The sequence below is a fragment of the Cynocephalus volans genome, chromosome X (genome assembly GCF_027409185.1).
Source record: "Cynocephalus volans isolate mCynVol1 chromosome X, mCynVol1.pri, whole genome shotgun sequence".
Lineage (NCBI taxonomy): Eukaryota > Metazoa > Chordata > Mammalia > Dermoptera > Cynocephalidae > Cynocephalus > Cynocephalus volans.
Window position 1 is genome coordinate 127,171,454 of NC_084478.1, and position 11,799 is coordinate 127,183,252.

At 41.8% G+C, this 11,799-nt stretch overlaps 1 non-coding gene and 1 pseudogene across 1 annotated transcript; both read right to left on the reverse strand.

The window, feature by feature from the left end:
• Positions 1-3,004: 3,004 nt before the first annotated feature.
• Positions 3,005-3,196, reverse strand: LOC134368872 (U2 spliceosomal RNA). Its single transcript, XR_010022558.1, has one exon. It is a non-coding gene; the product is annotated as a U2 spliceosomal RNA (small nuclear RNA).
• A 540-nt stretch (positions 3,197-3,736) lies between these two features.
• LOC134368369 (transcriptional repressor p66-alpha-like) lies at positions 3,737-5,928 on the reverse strand (annotated as a pseudogene).
• Positions 5,929-11,799: the final 5,871 nt, after the last annotated feature.

Consider the following 11,799-nt stretch of genomic DNA (forward strand, 5'->3'; position numbering starts at 1 on the left):
TCTCCAGCAGTGATGGTGGGCACAGAGGCCTAGAGACAGCCCCGCACAGCACTGCCTGGCACACAGTGAAGGAGGGTGGGGTGTCGGGGGCGGCGGTAGCATGAAATTGGGGGCCCTTCCCCGACAAACAGGCATCACTACCCGGCCCCACATGGTCACATGTTGGCGGCCGTGCGTGGCCCTGGCCCCCTCCTCCATGTCACCTGGGGCGTTGGGGCAGGGTCGTGCATGGTCCCTGCGGTGCACGGATCCTGATTATAAATTTAGTTCCGTTTTAAAATAATTTAAGATCTTAATTTATATTTTAAAAATTACTCTGTGCTGTAGTTAACTGAAGTAAATGGAGAAGAGATTCCCTGTATAAAAGGCAGGTTTAAATTTTTTTTTTCTGGGTTAGATCTCCACTGTAGATAAGTGACTGAGATTTTTTTCTTTTCTTTTTTTTTTTTCCCGTGACCGGCACTCAGCCAGTGAGTGCACCAGTCATTCTTATATAGGATCCGAACCCGCGGCGGGAGCGTTGCCGGCTCCCAGCGCAGCACTCTACCAAGTGCGCCAAGGGCTCGGCCCTGACTGAGATATTTAAATGGAAATGTGCAGCAATTAATAATTGGGAATAGATTTCAGTCAGAAGTAAAACGGAAACACTGCTGTAATTAAAAAATTTTCTGTCCTGCTTTATTAATTTTTGTCTAACCTAACGTCATCATGACATTCTTATGTTTTTTTTTTTTAACAGGTCATTTGGTTTTTTGTGTGTAAGCTCTTATATTTTATTTTTTCTAGCTTTATTGAGGTGTAATTGACAAATAAAATGGTCTATATTGAAGGTACGGAACGTGGTGATTTGATATACATATGCACTAGGAAATGATTACCACAATGAAGTTAGCACATCCATCACCGCACACAGTTATTTTTGTGTGTGTGCTGAGAACACGTACGACCTACTCTTAGGAAATTTCAAGTATACAAAACTGTATTAACTATTGTTACCATACTGTTCATTAGATCCCCAAAACTTACGCATCTTGTCACTGAAAGGTTGTAGCCTTTAAGCAACATCTCCCCATTTCCCCCACACCTGAGCCCCTGGCAACTACCATTCTGCACTTGGATTCTATTCGTTTGACTTTTCCTATCTGGCCTTTATTATTTTGAGGTACATTTCTTCTATACTTATTTTGTTGAAAGTTTTTATTGTGAAAGGCCGTTCACACGATTTCAAATGATTTTGATGATGTTCAAATGATTTTCCTGCATCCACGGAGATGGTCATATGATTGTAGTCCTACACTCTGTTGATGTGGTATATGCCTCTTACTGATTTGCATATGTCCAACCACTCCTGCATCCCAGGGATAAGTCCTACTTCACCATGGTGTGTGAACATTTCACTGTGCAGTTCCATTCGGTTTGCTGATATTTGAGGGTTTTTCTGTCTATTTTCATCACAGCGATTGGGCTATAATTTTCTTTTCGTGTAGTGTCCTTGTCTGGATTTGATGTCAGGGTAATGCTGGCCTCATAGAATAAGATAGAAAGTGTTTTCTCCTCTTCCATTTTTTGGAAGAGTTTGAGGAAAACTGGCATTAATTGTTTAAATGTTTCATAGAATTCAGCAGTAAAGCCATCAGGTCTTGGGCTTTTCTTTGTTGGAAATTTCTTGATGAATGACTTAATCTCCTTTCTCAGTGATCTGTTAACATTTTAAATTTCTTCATGACCTAGTCTGGGTAGGTTGCATGCTCCTAGGAATTTATCCATTATATTCTAGGTTATGCACTGTGCTGGCATACAGTTATTCATAATAATCTCATAGTACTTTGTATTTCTGTTGTAGCAGTTGTAATGTCTTCTTTTTAATTTATAATTTTGATTGAGTCCTCTCTCTTTTTTGTTGGTTAGCTAAAAGTTTGTCAATTGTTTGTATTTTCAAAAGTCCGATTTTTAGTTTTGTTGAGCTTTTAGATCTTTTTTCTTCTCTGTATTTTTACTCTAATCTTTATTATTTCCTTCTTCCTCCTAACTTTGGGCTTAGGTTTTTCTTTTTCTAGTTCCTTCAGGTGCAAAGTTAGGTCATTATTTTAGAGCCTCCTTTTTTAAAAAAACATAGGAGTTTATCACTGTAAACTTTCATCTTTGAACTACTTTTGCAGAACTCCATAAGTTTTGGTACGTTGAATTTCCGTTTTAATCTGCTGTAAGTTTTTTTTTTTTTTTACTTTTTATTTCTTTTTTTCAAGTGGGTTAAGTGAGCCTTTATTAGAATGCTGTAGCAGTTGTGTTTGAAGAAGGCAGGCCTACAAATTAAGGATTTTAAATTTAAGTCCCTAACTGCATCAACAGAAAAACAGGACTGGAGCTGCACTGGGGGACAGAGGGACCCAGTTCTCACATGGACGTACACCTGTGCATGGACACCCGACGCCCTCACTATGCATGGAGCTGGACCAGTTGGCGGTAGACACAGAACGACTTCTGCCTTTCATCGTGGAACTGGTTTTTATTTATTTATTTATTATTTTTTATGAAGGCTATGGGAAGCAGAAAGAAGCAGCAAGTACACGTGCTCCCTCCCCACCCAGGTAGTAGAGGATGAGGCATGTGGCAGAGAAGAGACAGCCCCTGAGAAAGCAGAAGGGAAAGCCACGTCCTTGGGAGGGAGCCAGGTATGCGCAAGAATATTAAGAGAACATTTGTAGAAGAGGCAGAGAGGGGACAGACGGGGACAGACGGGGCTTCCGAAGTGAAAGAAAAGATGGGAAAAAGGGCTGTGGAGAGCCTGACGACGGCGATGGCAGCCGGTCAAAGGGCCCCTCGGTTCTAGGCGGGCACGCAGCGCTCGGCGGGACCCCGTCAGCCTCCCTCTCACGGTGGACAGAAGAGGATCAGGCCACACACGAAGCAGCTTCCCGCGAGTCTAGCCCTCGCCAGGCGGAGGGACTGCAACCCCCCTCTCCCCACCGTCTCTGATCTTGCGTGACCAGTGCTCATGTCCCCAAGGGGGTGCACCTATGCCTGGAGACACTGCCATACCAGGCCGATGCGTGGACTGGACGGAGCAAGCTCCCGTTCCATGTCCCTGCTCCCAAAATCCATTTAATATACTGTCCTCCAATTTAGGACGTATCAGATATTAAACTGACAGGAACGGGTGCTACACATGATCTTGGCCGAAAGGCCGAGAAGCGATGTGGAACTGGTTTTTAAAGAGTGGGAGGGGAAAGAAAACAAACAAACAAACAAACAAACAAAACCCAAACTAAAAGAGGACCTGATCCTTTACAAAACATTTCTGTAGACACTAAAGGGGGTGGGGTAGGGGGAGGAAGTGTGAAAGCGAGCCCTGCAAGCAACCTCAGCTTTAAGGAAAGGCTCTAGCTAGCTAGACCCAAACAGAAATCCTCAGTCTGGGGGAGCAGCTCACCGCACACCTGGACGGCGCCTCCCAGCCCAGACGCAACTGTGCGAGGTCACCAGAGAGCAACGCAGGCCAGGGTGGCCTAAGACTGTGTCCATCAAAATGAATAGGAACAGAAAAGGAAAAAAAAATATATATATAGTAAACCACCACCAGTAGCCACACAAGAAAAAACCACACAGCAACCCTCCCCTCCGACTTCCTGGCCAGGCTTCAGGGCGTCGCTGCGGATTCTCTCCTCCCTCCGTTGTGGGCAGCGCGCAGCTTCTGGGATCCCTACTCTCTGGCCGGGTCTGGATTTCAGTTTGTTCTTCAGTTGAGCCTGGGGGGTTGGGGGGTCTCAGGAAGGCGCAGCAAGGGAGGCTTTCTGGCAGGAGCGAGGCTGCGCTGGCGCTTCCTGCCTCTGCCACTCCTAAGGTTCATGTAGCCGCGGCCGCCCACCCTCCAGCGCACGGGGGCGGCGGGACTACGTGTGCACAACAGAGACCCCGGGTCTGCTCGGTTTACTTTTAACTTCATCATCATGAGGTGCTTAAAGAAACCAAAAATCTTTCAACCTAGAGTTTGCCCTTAACGGACGCAGCCACAGATTGGGGGCTGAAGACAGGGAAAAACAAAAACAAAAGGAAACGCCCTGCTGGAGTCAGGAGCCCCGGGGAACCAGCCTTGCTCAGACCTGTCACAGTGTCCACGGTGAGCCTCCCTTGCGCCCTGCTGGGGGCAAAAGGAGGCGGCCTGGGGCAGAACCAGCCCCGGAGGTCCACTTGACTGCTGGTGTTAGGCAAAGTAAAGGGAAAGAGATCAAAGAAGAAAGCCCCGTGGAAAGGTCCCCCAGTTGTAATCCTCGTCCGCCTGTGAAGCAGCATCTCCCAGCCGCGAATAGACTTTGCAGCCAAGAATCGAGGTGTCGCTTGTGCAGAACGGCCGTCACTCACTCTGTAGGGTGAGCACAGTGGAGGGCGGCACAGTGTGTCCTTCTAGACCGGGGCCAGGTAACAGTGAGGAGGGAGCCTGTCCTCCACCTGTCCTGGCTGGCACTATCCCACGTGGCTGACTGGAGGGTGGAGCGTGGCGGGATCACGTCAAGGACGTACTCTCGCTGGCGGTCCACGGCCGAGGACGTCTTGGGTACTGCCAAACTCTGGGGACAAACGCAAGGGTACTGGGTGTTCAGGGACGTCTTCTTCCAGGTGGAGGCGGTGCTGCCCCTTCCGGTGCTCAAGGCTCTCTTGGAATGTCTGCCAGTCCTCCTGACCAGGGCCGTGCCCGAGGCCGTGTTTTGCAGTTTGGGGGCTGGCTAAACGTGTACAGGACACCATGGGTCATCGTGCCTGAGCCCCAGGACAGCTGGCTGGAGGCCAGTAGCACAGCTCTGTTACTCCAGTCGCGAGCCTCTCCTGAGCCGAGCACCAACTTACAGTGGGGTGTTATGAGCTGCTTCAGTGTGGGTGCAGCGCGGTGGCAGGCGCGGCGTCCTGCTGCAGGAGGCGCTGCTTGATCACACGCTCCCGCTGTAGCGCCTTCACAAAGGTGGCCTTGAGCCAGCTAGTGCCCTCCACCTTGAGCGCCTGTTCTCGCCCATGATGGCCCCGCCCTTGCGGCTTGCGAAGGCCATCTTGCAGTGCACGCACATGGAAGGTTCCTGGGACAGCACAAGGGCGGCAAACATCCGGCTTGCTTGCGTCTCCAGTAGGTTCTGCACCACTTCCTCCAGGCCAACTAGGTAGACGAACTTCTTGGCAGCACTGGGCAGGAAATTTATCTCTGGGGTGAGGGGCTTGGGAGGGGGAATCTCAAGCAGCATCTTCTCTAGCTGTTTGCACAGCAGGAGCTCGGCGGCCACCTCTTGGCTGCCTGGAGACTCATTGGAGGTGATCATGGAGGCCACGCTGGTGGAGGTGGAGTTGGTCTGAGCAGAGTTGGTCGTGAACACTTTAATGACGCTGAGGAGGGCTGCAGGATGTTGATGAACAGCATGGTGTTGGGGACGTTGGCGACACGGATGAGTCCTTGCTGGATGACTCTCTATCCCTGAATTTGAACTCTGGGCACGGACACCCTGGGGTCCAGGAGGAGGGGCAGTGCCCCATGCTAGAATGTTGTCTGATGTTGTGGATTTGCTGGGATCCCCTGACGAGTGGGGCTATGACCACCTGTTAGGTCACCTGCAGCACCAGCACTGAGGATGCCTGCTGCCCTTCCCGGACCAGCAGAAGCGGGATCATGCTGCCCGGCATTCAAGTTGAAGAGGTCAGAAGTGACGGCTTGCTAGCAGGAATGTTTTGGGTGCCCTGCACAAGCAGAGGACGGGTGGTCATGGTGCTCCCAGTGGAGCCTGTTGGCTTCTGGGCAGTGGCTTCCTTCTGCATTTGACACTGTGGCAAGTTTTTCAACAAGATGAGTTTTGCTTCCTCTGATCTTAATTCTTCTATCAGTTGCTTGATCATCCTTTCTCATTCTTCAGGACTACTTTTGATGAGGGCCTCATTGCTTGTTTCCATCAAGGCCAGTGCCACTAGCCACATAATGCAACCTTCGGCCGCACAACTGGAGCCCAGCATTGGTGTTACAACCTGAGACATGCACAGCAGGTCGATGAGCCTGGCCTGAGGCCCCCAAAACACTAGAGGGCTCTGAAAGGCAAGGTCGCCTGTCCACACTAGCTCATCAGCACCCTTGCTGTAAGACTTAAATATAACTTATTATATATATTTAAGGTCTACAACATGATGCTTTGATATGCCTAGAAATAGTGAAAAGATTACTATAGTAAAGCAAATGAACATATCTCACATCCCCATTTTGTGCATGTGTGTGTGTGTTTGTGTGTGTGTGTGTGTGTGTGAGTGTGTGCGTGTGGCTAGAGCACCTAAAATCTACTCTTTTAGCAAAATTACCAAGTACAGTAGAATATTAAGTATAGCTCTCATGTTGGACATTAGATCTCTAGACTTCTCATCCTACATATCTGCTACTTTGTATCAGCTTTGTTGTCAGGTTTAAATAGACTTTTATTACTATAATATATTTCACACAAGACACTTGGTAATCACAAATAAAATATTTGTAGAAGTGACATAAAAGAAAAAAAATGCAACTCCACCCTCCACACACAAAGAGGACAGGAAGAGAGAAACAGAGGAGCAAGAGAACTATAAGAGAAACAGAAAACAGATAACAAAATGGCAATAGTAAATCCTAGCCTATCAGTAAATACTTTAAATGTAAATGGACTAAAGTCTCCAATAAAAAGATACAGAGTGGCTGAACGAATAAAAAACAAAAGTCAAATATTCATCTGTGTGTTGTTCTCAAGAACTCCCTTTAGATTCACATACATACAGAGGCTAAAAGTGAAGTGAAGGAAAAAAATATTTCATGCAAATAGTGATCAGAAGAGAGCAGGAGTGGCTATACTAGTATTAGACATAGTAGACTTTAAGTCAAACACTTTTTCTAGATAAAACAGAAGATTATTATGTAATGATAGAAAGGGTCAATTCAACAGGAATACATCAAAATTGTAAATCCATATGCACTCACCATCAGAGAATCTAAGTATGTAAAAAGATTGACAAATCTGAAAGGAGAAATTAAACAATACAATAATTGTAGGACTCTTCAATACCACATTTACAATCATGGATAAAATGTCCAGTCAGAAAAATTAATAAAGAAACAGGAAACTTGAACAACACTATAGAACAAATGTACCTAACAGACATGTATAGAACTTTTCACCCCAATGCGGCATAGTAAATTAATTCTTCTTAAGCACACTTGAACATTCCCCAGGATATATCACATATTAGAACAAGAAAACAAGCCTTAACAAACTTTAGAATTCAATTTATAGCACATATCTTTTATGACTATAATGGAATGAAACTACACATCAATAACAGCAAGAAAATGGGAACATTTATAAATATGTGGAAACTAAAAAACACACTCTTGAACAACAACTGTGTCAAACATAAAATCAAAGGAAGTTTAAAAATATCTTGGAAACATAAGAAAATGAATACACAATTTACTAAAACTTACAGTATGCAAAAAAGCAGTCCTAAGAGGAAAGCTTTTAGCAATAAAAGCCTACGTTAAAACAGAAGAAAAATCTCACATAAACTAACTCTATACCTCAAAGAACTAGAGAAAGAACAAACTAAACCCAAAGTTAGCAAAAGGAAGAAAGTCATAAAGATCAGAATAGAAATGAATCAAATAGAAAACAGAAAAACTATATAAAAATAAATCAACTGAAGTAAGAAGTTTTTTTTAAATAGCCAAAATCAAGAAAAGCTTAGCTAGACTAACCACGGAAAAGAAACCTCAAAGTCAGAAATGAAAGAGAAAACTTTTCAATGGATGTCTCAGAAATAAAAAGGTTCACAAGGGACTATTATTAGCAATTAGGGAACAAATAATTGGATAACTTAGGAGAAATGACCAAATTCCTGGGAACATAAAACTAACCAAGACTGAATCAAGAAGAAATACAAAGCGTGAACAAACCAATAACAAAGAAAAAGATTGAAACAGTAGCCAAAAGCTTCCCAGCAAAGAAAAGGTCAGGGCCAGATGGCTTGATGGCTGAATTCTATGACACATTTAAAGAAAAATTAATATTAATCCTTTTTAAACTACTAAAAAATAGAGGTAGAAGGAATATTTGCAAACTCATTTTAGATGGCTAGCATTATCCTGATACCAAAGCCAGAGAAAGACACCACAGGCAAAAAAACTACAGGTCACACTCTGTGATGAACATAGATGCAATGAACATGACGCAATGGGATTTATCCCTGGTATGCAATGCTGTTTTAACATACCGAATTCAATCAATGAGATACACCACATTAACAGAATGAAAGATAAAAACCACATGATTATCTCAATTAATGCAGAAAATATATTTGAGTAAGTTCAACTTCCATTCATGATAACAACGCTCAACAAAATAGTTATAGAAGGAAATTTCTTCCACATAGAGGTCATTTATGAAAAGCCCACAGCTAATATCATAATCAATGGGGAAAAACTGTGAGCTTTTCCTCTAAGACTTGGTACAAGGCAAGGATTCCCATTCTCACCACTTCTATTCAACATAGTACCAGAAGTACTAGCAAGAGCAATCTGACAACAACAAAAAGGCATCCAAATTGGACAAGAAAAAGTTAAATGGTCCATTTCCAGATGACATGATTTCATATGTACAAAACCCGAAATAGTCCCTGAAAAAAATGTTAGAACTAACAAATTCAGTTATGTTGCAGGATACAAAATCAACATACAATCTTTAAGTCCCTGCTGATATTGACAATAAATTTCCACTGACTATATTTACAATATTCAAATTTGTGTATTAGTAAAATTGTTGGCTGTTTGCTTTAGGTTTACTATTTCTATTACCTACCTGAGCTTGCTCCAGAGGGGATCGGAACATGCTATTGTAACATATGCCATAAGGATTAATTTGAGCTAAAGGCATTTAAGACTCAACAGATGCAGGAAGAGTTCTATCCTCTTTTAGGCTTTTTCTGCCTTAAAGGCAAGACATGAGTTGCCCTTTAAGGAAGGTGCCCCCTTTATACCAGAGAAAGAAGAGATGCTATTCTCACTGAAGACCGAGAGCCAACACCAAGGTGAGTAAGCATAAACAGATGTCAATAAAGTAGCCCATATCTTTCATTACTTCACCCATGTATTTCCATCCATCCTAGTCACGTGAAGCCTATTAAAAAACAACTTGACAAACACTTTAAAGATTTAATTGGCATTTCTAGAATCATTTCAAAGCTAACTTACTTACACAGTTAACATACCCAGGACTTCCTTTTGGTGGCTCACGTGTTGTTCCTGTGAATCTTCTGATTTTGGGGGGAACTGGTCCACTGCTAAGTTGATTTCATGGCATTTAGCTCAAGTATCTCCATTCTTGTTTACTGAGTCCAAATAATGGACTCCCATAAACTTTGCTTAATTAAATCCAAACCCTTTTTCCTTCATTAAAAAGGTAAATAAGCCCCTCAATCTACCCTTGAATTCTAACAAGATATTGTTGTGAACCCCCGTGCATGTAAATAATGAAAGATATATGCTTAGAAAAATAAAGAATCAATATACAAAAATTAGTTGCATTTCTCTGTACTAACAATGATCTATATGAAAGGAAAACAACCCCATTTATGATAGCATCGAAGCATAAAATACTTAGGAATAAATTTAACCAAAGTGGCGGAAGATCTGTACACTAAAAACTATAAAACAATGATGAAAGAAATTGAAGAAGACACAAAGAAATTTTCGTGGATTGGAGAATAAAAATTATTCAAATATCCATAGTATTTAAAGGTAATCTCTATCCAAATGCAAACTCTATCAAAAGTCCAGTGGCATTTTTTGCAGAAATAGAAAAAACTCTCAAGTGTGTATGAAATCACAAAAGATCTCAAATAGCCTTCCTAATCTTGAGGAGGAATAAAAAAGTTAGAGCATCACACTTCATGATTTCAAAGTATATTACAAAGTTATAATAATAAAAACAGTATGGTAGTGGCATCCAATTAGACACACAGACCGATGGAAGAGGATAGAGAACTCAGGAATAAACCCAAGCATGATATGGTGAACTAATTTTTGAGAAGGGTGCCAAGAACATACAATGGGAAAGGATAGTCTCTTCAATAAACGGTTCTGGGAAAATTGGATATGCACATGGAAGGGAATGAAATTGAACCGTTATCTTACACCATTCACAAAAATTAAGTTAAAATGGATTAAAGACTTAAATGTAACACCAGAAACCATGAAACTTTTTGAAGAAAACACAAGGAAAAATCTCCATGACAATGGCCGTAGCAATGATTTTTTGGCTATGACACCAAAAGCTCAAGTTACAGAAGCAAAAATAGACAAATGGGATTATATCAAACTAAAATCTTCTGTACAGCAGAGGAAACACTCAACAACATGAATAGGCAGCCTAAAGATTGAGAGAAATTATTTGTGAATCATATATCTGATTAGGGGTTAATATGCAAAATATATATAGAACTCATATAACTTGTTAGCAACACCAAAACAAAGAAACAAAACAACCCTGTTTTTAAAATGTTCAATGCATCTGAATAGACATATTTCTAAAGAAGGCATACAGATGGCCAGTAGGTATATGATAAAATGCTCAACATCACTAATTATCATGGAAATTCAAATCAAAACCAAAATGAGATCACCTCATACCTGTTAAAATGGCTATTATCCAAATGACAAGAGATAAGCATTAGGGTGTGGAGTAAAGGGAACCCTTGCACGCTTTTGGTAGGAATGTAAATTAGTACAGCCATTGTAGGCAACATTATGAAGGTTCCTCAAAACATTTAAAATAGAACTGCCATATGATTCAGAAATTCCTTCTCTGGGTGTTTACCCAAAGGAAATGAATTCAGTGGCTTGAAGAGGTATCTGTACTCCCATGTTCACTGCAGTATTATTCACAATAGCCAAGGTAAGTAAACAACATAAATGTCCATAGATGGGTATGTAGTAAAGAAAGTGTGACATGCACACACGGGGATATTATCTAGCTTTAAAGGAGAAGATAATCTTTCCATTTGCAACCACATGGACGAACATTAGGTTAAGTGACATAAGCCATACACAGAAAGACAAATACTGCGAAATCGCACTTATGTGTGGAATCTAAAAAATTCATATACATGGAAGCAGAGAATAAAATAGTGGTTACCAGGGGCAGGAATGTGGGGACAATGAGGAGATGTTGGCCAAAGTGTGCAATGTCATAGTTATGTAGGATGAGTAAGTCTGGAGAATTAATGTAGGATATAATAACTATAGCTAGTAATACTGTATTGTGTACTGGAAATTTGCTACGAGTATAGTTTTCAGGTGTTCTCAATACACACATGCACACACATGCACGCACACACGGTAACTATGCAAGGAGGACGATATGTTAATTTGTTTGACTCTAGTAATCATTTCATTATATATATATATATATATCAAAACTTCACATTGTACACCTTAAATACATATAATTGTTATTATAAAGTCAAAACATTAACTCATAATAGATTAGAGGTCTTAATGTAAAACTGAAAATTCTAAAATTCTTAGAAGAAAACATAGTTTTGAGTCTTCATGATGTTGTAGTAGGCAATGGCTTCTCAGATGTAACTGCAACCGCACAAGCAACAAAAAAATAGAGAAATACGACTTCATCAGTTATTAAATACTTTTGTGCTTTCGAGCTTATAATCTATAAAGTAGGAAGACATCCCACAAACTGTGAGAAAAATTTTGCTAATCTTATATCTGATAAGGGAATTGTATCTAGAATATATACGAAC